We start from the raw sequence: 9,975 nt of genomic DNA, 5'->3' as shown, positions 1-9,975 counted from the left end.
GAATTATGGTTACGGGATGAACCTACTCTCGATGAGGTCATCCGTGTAGCTAAAAAGATTGAACATTCTTTAAAGTGTGTTGCTATTATAAAAAAAGATAACGTAAAGGATGTCAAGGTACAGGTGGTTAAAGAACAAAATTGCGATGTTAGGTTTAAAACAAGAGATACATTTCAAGTAGATAGAAGTAAGTTGGGTAATACTTCATCCGACATGGCAAAAACTTTCAAACGTTACAGATGTGATAAGATAGGGCATCTTGCTAATGATAGAAGGTGTCCTGCTCATGGTCAGAAATGTTCAAGGTGTAAGAAGAAGGGCCACTTTGAATCTGTTTGCAAGACCAAGCTGGATTCAAAGATTAAGAGAGTAGATATTTATGATGAAGAATATTCAGATGATATGCACAAGGATTTTGAATGTGGTCAAATTATTTTGGAAATTGGAAATCACAATAATAAGAAATTGTGTCCAACTGATGAAATTGTGGTTGATGGTGAAACAACTTGTGTCTTATTCGATTCAGGAGCGAAAATCACAATAATTTCAGGTGATTTTTATACTAAGAAATATAAGCATAAAATTGTCTTGTCTAAAGCAGATATAATTCCATTGGCTTATGGGGGTGAACCTATTAAGCTTCATGGATATTTCATAGGATTGATTGAATATTAGGGCAGAATGGTCTCTGGCAAAATTTACGTTTCCAAATAGGGAGACAGTATAATTAGTTGGATCCATCAAGGAGATCTAGGGGTCTACCTTGATCCCAATTCTAATCCACCTTTTTTGTTAAGAGATAATGTATGTGCTGTGGAGGCAGTACAAGATGAGAAATTTGTTAACAAGTTGATGAGTGATTTTCCAGATGTGTTTAAAAAAGATCTTGGTTGAATGAAAGGCTACCAGCATTAAATTATATTAAAGAAAAATTTGGTTCCAGTTGCATGTAAAGTTAGGAATGTTCCGTTAGCGGTTAGGAGCGATGTGGAAAAAGAAATCATCAAACTTAAGGATAATGGTATTATTGAAGAGGTTGAGGGAACTGAGTGGATGGCTCCGGTAGTCGCTGCGCGCAAACCTAACGGAGACTTGCGTTTATGCATAGACTTGCGCCAGCTAAACAAAAATGTGGTTGTAGACAAATACCCACTTCCTAATATTGCTGAACTCCTTGTTCTTTTGGGTGGTGCAAAAGTTTTTAGTACTCTCGACTTAACTTCAGCATACCATCAAATCGAATTAGAGCAGTCGTGCAGGGATCTGACTGCATTTATCACACCGTTTGGTATGTTTAGGTTCAAAAGAATGCCATTCGGTTTGGTCTCAGATTCTTCTGTATTCCAACGTGTAATGGAAAAAGTTTTGAAAGGTTTGCCTGGTGTGTGTATCTATCAGGATGACATACTCATTTTTGGTGAGAATGATAATGAACATGATGTTCGTCTCAGATCTGTTCTCTCTAAGTTGTGTGAGGCTAATCTCATTATTAAAATTGAGAAGTGTAGATTTCGATCAAATTCAATAAATTATCTTGGACACAACATTACTGGGAATGGTGTAAAACTCAATGATGATTTGTTGTCTACCATTCGAAATATGCATTCTCCTTCCTCTAAGGAAGAACTTATGAGTTTTTTGGGTTTGATAGAGTACTATGCAAAATTCATTAGAGATTTTTCTGAGTTAACTAACAATATGAGGAACTTATTAAAAAATGGTGTTAGTTTTATGTGGTCAGAGGTTTGTGAAAAAGAATTCTCTAGTATCAAAAAGAAGTTGTGCGATGCCCCTTTTTTACAAAGTTTTGATACTAAACTCAAGTCAATCCTCACAACTGATGCAAGCGAAAAGGGTTTAGGGGCAGTCTTACAACAAGAGAGTCCACAAGGAATCAAAACCATTATGTTTCTTTCTAGAAGTTTAAAGGATCCTGAGACTAGGTATTCTGTTATTGAATGCGAATCCCTTGCAGCTTTTTGGGCAATTAAGAAGCTTACATTTTTTTGTGGGGTGTAGACTTTGAAGTTAGGACTGACCATAAGCCTCCAATTGAGATTTCTGAAAAGAAATGTTTAGATTTTATTTCAAGTCGCATAACTAAATGGATCATAAGTCGACAAGAATATTCTTTTTTTCTCAAATATATATATTTGCGGAGTCAACAATAGAATAGCTGATGTTTTTTCACGGTTAGTGTCGAGTGATTCTCCTGACGTAGATGATATTGATCTAGGATATGAGTGGGTATGTGCTTTGGATGCAGATTACATAAGTGAAGAAAAATGGCACAAAGAAATGGATCATGATTCAAACCTTAAAGAGGTCATATCTCTTCTGTTAGGAAATTGGTCAAGTATTAAAAAGGGGTCTAAAAGAGCCAGACCTTTTTGGTATGTAAAAAATGAACTATCTGTTGATAAAGATATTCTATTTCGTGGTACAAAGTTAGTTCCCCCTATGAGTCTTAGAAAAAATTTGTCAGACTTAGCTCATGCTACTCACTCTGTAATTACTAAAACAAAAGAGAGATTGCGGTTGTCTTACTGGTGGCCAGGAATGGACAAATTGGCAGATCGAGAAATACATGAATGTCCTCCATGTAATGTGAGTGACAAATCTAAATCACCTAGAGTACAACCCATGGTATTGAGAACGAGGCCTAACTATCCTTGGGAGGAAATCGCCTTGGATATTCTGGGTCCTATATTTAGCAATGGTTTTCAGGTATTTTTGTTGGTCATAGTAGATATGTATTCTCGCTGGCCTGAGGTATTTTTCTTATCCAATGTAGATTCTGTCAGTGTTATTAAATGTTTAAAACAATTATTTTCGAGGGAAGGCTTTCCAAAGAGTATTTTGACGGACAATGGTGTCCAATTAGTTTCTAAGGAGATGGAACAATTTTTGTCATCCAGTGGTATCATTCATAAAACATGTTCTCTCTATCATCCCGAGGCAAATGGAATGGTAGAGAGACTTAACAGGGTTTTGAAAGAAACTATTACATTGGCTAAGTCCCTATCCCTTGGGTGGAAAGAAGAAGTTCTTAAAAAGATAGAGGAATATAGATTGACACCTCACTCCACTACAGGGAAATCTCCATTTCTCCTATTTCGTGGTAGGGTTCCGAATACATACTTGGAACCAATTTGCGTGAAAATTTTTTTTTGCTTCAATAAAGGAAAAGAACGAGTGTGTGATGGAAAGCATGTTCTTCTAAGAGAAAATGAAAAAGCCTTGTTAAGAAAGAAGTATTTTGACAGAAAGAAATCTGTCAAAAAGTTGAATGTGAACATAGGGGATGTGGTCGTTGTTAAGTGTCCTGGTTTTGTGGGTAGTGCTAACTCCAAATATTTTGATCCAATGGTAGTAATCAAAGTATTCAACAATGCTGTTAAAACAGAAGACCACCGTGTGTGGAATCTTAATAGAGTGGGGGTTATTAGAAGGAAGTTCAGCAAATTAACAACAAAAAATTCCCAATCAAAAGATTGTTCTACAATGATGCCTACACGTCAGTCTTCAAGATTGGTAAAACGACCATGTTATCTCAGGGATTATGTGCAATGTAAATATGCTGTTATTGTATTTAATTTTGTTGGGGAAGGGAGATGGTGTAATATCCTGTTATCCTCAATGCTACTGTATCTTCTGTATGGTTGGGATTGTCTATCATATCTACTGTATCTATTGTTGTACTTATCCTGGGATAGAATGTATATAGGTGATAGGAGAAGAAGAAGCAGTTAGAGCTGGACAGCTTGGTATGGTGTAACCTGTATAGATGGGATCTTTCTTTGAAGATTAAACCTCTTTCTGAATCACTTGAAGTCTGGAAAGGATTTCTTTCAAATGTTACATGCTACCCCTATGCAGAAGGAATGGGACCCAAAATACCTGGGCGGGAAGCCTGCCTTTGCTAGGGCTTTTCGCATTACTGCTATGAATTGGAACCGGCTGAGGCATGACCCATCCCCGTGTGTAAACATGGGCCCTTGTGCAGGCCCACCCTTCAGCATATAATCTTGCACCAGGCACACCGGGCAGCAGGATTTGTCTCTGATACATTCGATCCTAGTGTATTTCCCTTTGCCCACCTAGTCCGTTTTTGATTAGTGCAGGTGGATTTCCATGTGCCCTGTTCCCATCGAAACATCTGTTTTGTGCAAGCATGCTGTCCCCGGGGTTCGCCTGGATGGGGCAACTATCTCACTGACCCTTCGTATGAGAAACTCATCTATAGAGTGAAGGATCAATTTGAAATCTGCTTATAGGTCTGGGCACCCTTTTTGGGCACTGAATCCAACTCCTGAAGGGTACCAGTACTGTTGTTGAAGCCTGCTCAGCGGGGAAAATTATCAGCGCTCGCAGCTTCCTTTCCATTCCTTTTTTTCCCTCCCCTCCCTGCCTCACCCTCCCTTCTCATGTTAGGTCATTTTACCCTGCACACCACCCATCTGGGTCACCGTAAGTGGTCTTTCTGCTCAGCCCGAATTGACACACTACCCGATCTCTCCCTGGATTTTTAGGCTCCAAGTAGCAATGGTGACTGGCTTTTGGACGTGTGGATGACACACAGGTTCTTGGGTACTTGCCCTTCACTATCCCCTCCCACTCTCCCCGCTTTTTCCCTTTCTCTTTTAGCTTATTTTGTTCCTTTCTTTCTCCATACACATTATTGCTTGATCCTTTCCTGTTTCGGTCATTCTATTCCCCTACATTATACAGCTGCTGCTTTTGGTTTTCTTTATCGACTGAGGCTGGTTTGACTATAACGAAGCTGTCTATATTTCTATGTGCCATTCATCATGGGTGGGAAATAGGGGAGATCTCCAGTGTCGGAGGATAAAAATATTTGCCATGGTGAGCACTATGGCCAGGAGATGCCTCTCATGAGTGATAAGAGTAGGGGAGTCATCCGTATCATGTAAGATGGGTAGTTGCCATGTGAAGGGCAATGGCAACTATAAAGACTCAGTGATGGTGAACTCCACCTCCCTACAGAATGTCTGGATATAGGAGCAGTAGCATAGGATGTGAATTATAGAACAGCCCTCTTGACCGCATCTCCAACAGTTAGAATGGTGGAGGAGGCCTGCCGAGCAGAGTGTTTGTGGGGTCCAGTACCAATCTTGCAAGGTTTTAAAAAGACACAGATTCATTCTGGCTTCCAGGACTCCCTTTTCCAGGTCTACAATCAGGGCAGCCCATTCAGATTCAGCATATTCAACCTGCAATCTGGCAATCGAGCACGTTTTGGATTTGCATGTAGGTGGAAAATTAACAAATTATACAATCCGGACATCACGCCTCTGAATGACACCCAATGCGTCAGATAACACTGTATGGGGAATCGCATAAGACCCACAGAGTAGGTCCCAGTTTGCTCTGCAGGAAATGGCAGAGTTGAGCATGTTTCTATCATTGGTGGGTGGGTAGTTTGAATTATCCTGGAGTGATTCAGAAGAGCGAATGTCCCCCCCTTGAAATGAATTCCTCAAAAGCCAGTATTCCGGCTCTGCACCAAGGAGCCCAGCACATAGTATCCCTGCATTGTTCCAAATTGGTGCATGGTTGTGCAAACAAGCATAAACCTGCAAGAGTTTGTGGATTCGAAGCCATGACTTCACCATATAGTAAACTATCAGGTTTTGTGTTGGGTAGGAAGGGGATTTCTGGCCATAAAGAAGTTGTAACCCCAGGGTGGCTGGGTGAGGTGACATTCGATGGCAACCCACAGTGGTGTATCCACCACAGAGCTCAGAGCTAAGCCAGATGCAATAGTTGTAAAGCCATGTATGCTCCACAAAAGGGAGGCTGATGCCCCTCTGCCATCTGTGGGCCATCAACTTGGGGGCTTTAACCCGGGGATTGGAGGTGCCCCATATGAAGGTTTTATGGCTTTTATCAATTGACCGCAAGAGGGACAGATTGACCAGGAAAGGCAGCATAACCAGTACATATGTAAACCTGTGCACAAACACCATTTTCACCACCTGTATCTGGCCCCATAGAAACAGGTGAAGGTGCATCAATTTCACATAGTCCAGCCGGGTCCTAGCCATCAATGTGTCTATGGTGTCTGTCACCATCCTCTCCAGGCCGCTATTGATGTTGATGCCCAAATAGCGGAGTCGGTCCACTTTCCACTGAAAGAGATAGTCAGTATCAGCCGTGAGCAGTTGTAATGAGGTACATGGGTAATGCTTTGCTTTTCATCCAATTGATCTTTTAGCCCGCTATAGAAGGAAAGTTTGTAATAAGGGACGGAAAGGCAGGGAGAGAGAAGCTAAGATTTGTGAACATCAATAGGATGTCATCTGCATACAGTAAAATCTTCAAGGGGCTGGCTGAAGTGGGTATGCCGAATATTGAGGCATTTTGATATATTTTCATCGTTTAATAAATCAACATCTTGAAAAGCAGGTGGAGGCTAATCATGAGAAATAAAAGTTAACACAGCCAGCATACCTGTAAATGTAATATACAATAAACTTTAGAAATGCAGCTCTATAACAAATGTTTTCGTTTTTACACAATTAGTCAATTTTGAGAAAACTTCCACGATTCATGCTTGTTTGTAGAAAACCTCCCAAAATCCACTCAGAAAACGTTTGCGTCAGGCTTTGCAAGTTCGTCCTCCTCTTTAACTCCTGCTTGTGTCATGAGGTCTGCAATGTTCTTCTCCGAGTCTTCAATACACCCACTCATGTCATCAATTCTGCCAATTATCTGATCCGACATGGTTTGAAATTTGTCTTGCATTTGTTGAGGCAGCATCCGCCGTCAGGTCCTGGATGCTTTTGTTATCTGTTTCAGCCATGTCTTGGGCCGCTGTTACTTTGAAGGGTGCGCCGCTTAGGTGAGACGTCTCGGAGGAACAGACTAGGTACAGAAACACTCCACAGTGTTTTGATATATGGCTGCTGGTAAGGGGTCCGTTGTGGGCAGAAATAGTAGAGGGAATAATGGGCATCCCTGACAGGTTCCCCCAGAATAGGGAAGGTTTTCGATAAAAACCTCTGAAACAGACCTGGGCCGCCTGACCATGGAGATAAAATCATTGCCCAGTCCAAACCTCTAGAGTGTATTGAAGAGGTAGGGCCACTCAATCTGGGGTCAAACATCTTTTCAGCATCAAAATAAAGGGCAATGGTCTCTTACGGCAAGTCGTTGGCATACCAGAGAAAATATCCTAGGGTATAACGGTGATTACGGAACCTGCGTCCTGGTATGGAGCCTATTTGGCTCTGATGGATGGAAGAAGGAATAGCACGTTTGAGACCAGAGGCCAGTATGCCGGCCAAAATCTTGATATCCACATTTAAAGGGAATATCGGACAGTAGCTACTGCAGAGGAGGGGTCCCTATACAGGCTTGGGGAGGACAGCAATTAGTGCCTTGTTGGATATAAGCAAGAGGACACTCACCTCTTCCACCTTTATCCTAGGGTATAACGGTGATTACGGAACCTGCGTCCTGGTATGGAGCCTATTTGGCTCTGATGGATGGAAGAAGGAATAGCACGTTTGAGACCAGAGGCCAGTATGCCGGCCAAAATCTTGATATCCACATTTAAAGGGAATATCGGACAGTAGCTACTGCAGAGGAGGGGTCCCTATACAGGCTTGGGGAGGACAGCAATTAGTGCCTTGTTGGATATAAGCAAGAGGACACTCACCTCTTCCACCTTTTTGTACGCATCATACAGGCAATCCAGTATTTCTGTCTTCACCCATCTGTAAAATTGCCATGGAAAGCTAACCTTGCCAGGGGCCTTGTTGTAGGGGAGACTAGAAATTTCCTGAATGATCTTTTCTTTGGTGATTTGCCCTTCTAGCAGAGCCCTTCCATCGACATTAAGACATGGCAGTTGGAGGGCAGCAAATAAATGGTCTTACCTTTCCATGTCCCCACTGGCTCCCGAACTGTACAGGGATGAGTAGTACGTTGCTAATTCTGAGACAATTTCCTGGGGAATTTGAAGCACGCATTCCAAAGCACTACGTATAGCAGGAATCGTCGTAACCACATTTTGCTATTCCAGTTGAGCAGCTAAATGTCTGCCGGCTTTTCTCTCTGTTCATTGTGCTATGCGCTCAGTCTATACAGAATATTTTCCACCTTGGATGTGTATAAGTTATTGAGCTCTGCTTTTGTGGTTTCTAACTGTTGCCTGAGGGTGTCCATGGGGTGTTGCGTGTATCCTTGTGATTATGAATGGATGTCTGCCTCAAGTCAGGTCTGTTGTTCCCTCTGGTGTTTATTGGAAATCGCCACACTACACATGATCTGACTACGAATAGTGGCCTTAGCTGCCCCCCATATGGTTTGCATGGAGGACACCGATCCCCGGTTTTCCTCAAGATGCGTGGAGACACAGGATTTCAAGAGCTGCTTTTCCTTGGGCATTTTATACTGCTAGGTGATAAGACACCAATTTTTGTGAACCAGTCTTGTCAGACCACAGTCAACGGCCAAGCAGATTGGTGCATGGTCAGAAAGGGATCCCTCCCAGATGTCACAGTTCACCACCAAAGGCGTGAACTGCTGGGAGGTTAGAAAAAAGTCCAGCTGGGATTAAGTCCCATGTTCATGATGTCTCGAAGAGTCGCCCTGTACATGTTATTAGACACATCAACCAGACCAGTACAGTCCAGAGGCAAGGTAGGAGAGGATTGCCTCCTCTCCTAGTGTGTCAAGCCATTAACACAATGTGTCAAGCCATTACCATTCAAGTATACAATCTTAAGAGCAGTGGCAGCCATCACAGTGAGGACTGTGGAAGGGGAACTTGGGTAGCACAGGGATACGTCATGGATTGAGTGTTCACCACTCTATTCGCCTTAGTTAGTAGTGGTGGTGAACGGGCAAGTATGTGTGATGATAGACTGGGAGGGGTAAGAGGCGCTGGCAGGCAAGAAACACGCTGGGCAGCATTACTCGAGGGGGTCACAAAAGGCAGTACTCCAACCAGCAGGCACTCTCGGCAAGGAGGAGAGGGCAAAGGGAGAAAAGAAATGAAGAGGGCTGCAGGAGGGGGAGAGAGGGAAGGGGTCTAGGCAGGGAAGGTTAAAAAGTAAGATTATGCGGGAAATTGGCCCCAGAAGTGCCGTGGATGAGCACACAGCTGTGTAGTGTACAAGTTATTTGTCATTTATTGGGTAGTCTATTGCCTCTGTTGGGGAAATTGATAATTGGTTGTAGGACAAGAGTGGAGAAGTGACAGAAAAAAGAAGCAGGGGAACTAGGCAAAATTGAGGTCCCATATAAATGAACAGTACCAGGTGGGTGCAGTGCATATAAACAGTTATAATCATTAGGGCTGGGTGGGCATAAGCAGGCTTCCTTGTTGTTTGCATGTTGGGTGGTAAAGCACATGGGGCTGCATGGGGCAGTGCAGGAGGGGCCATATGTGTAGTTAACCAATGCCTATAGAAGCATTTCAGAACAGTTTCAACTCTGTCAAATATTCCACAACACCCAAAGGAGTCAATGAAAATCTGCATCTGCTACAATCACTCAAAGTAGCACCATCTAGAGTAACATGAAATTCTAAAACGACAGGAAAACAGCTGCAAACAATGGGCAACTGTTGGGGTGGGTAACAGCGTGCAATATGTCTCAGTCTGCCAACTCCATGTCGGATGCCAACAGCCTTCAAAATAACTTCAAAACTTTTTTGAAAAACTTTGTCAACAACCACACTCCAATGAAAATATGCAAGTTGAGGTCAAAACCCTCAGCACCTCGGTACTCTAATGTCTCACTGAAAATAAACGCTCCATCAAAGGACACGAAGAAAAGGGAAGAAAAACAGAAATTCTGATGACCTCATGATACCGAAGTCCCTCCATACAGGCAGATCATCACATCCGCCAAAGCAAAGAATGATACCAACACTATGAATGAAGCCACCCACAAAATAAAAACCTTTTTGAAGCGCTGCTCCAACCCCTCACCTGACCCATC

The 9,975-nt window shown here is 42.5% G+C and overlaps 1 pseudogene; it reads right to left on the bottom strand.

Annotated features, from left to right (window-relative positions):
* Positions 1-6,606: 6,606 nt before the first annotated feature.
* LOC146784159 (heat shock factor-binding protein 1 pseudogene) lies at positions 6,607-6,826 on the bottom strand (annotated as a pseudogene).
* Positions 6,827-9,975: the final 3,149 nt, after the last annotated feature.

Source organism: Triturus cristatus, chromosome 11, assembly GCF_964204655.1.
Source record: "Triturus cristatus chromosome 11, aTriCri1.1, whole genome shotgun sequence".
Lineage (NCBI taxonomy): Eukaryota > Metazoa > Chordata > Amphibia > Caudata > Salamandridae > Triturus > Triturus cristatus.
Note: the sequence above shows the minus strand (reverse complement) of the source record. Positions and strands in the feature narration are given on the sequence as shown.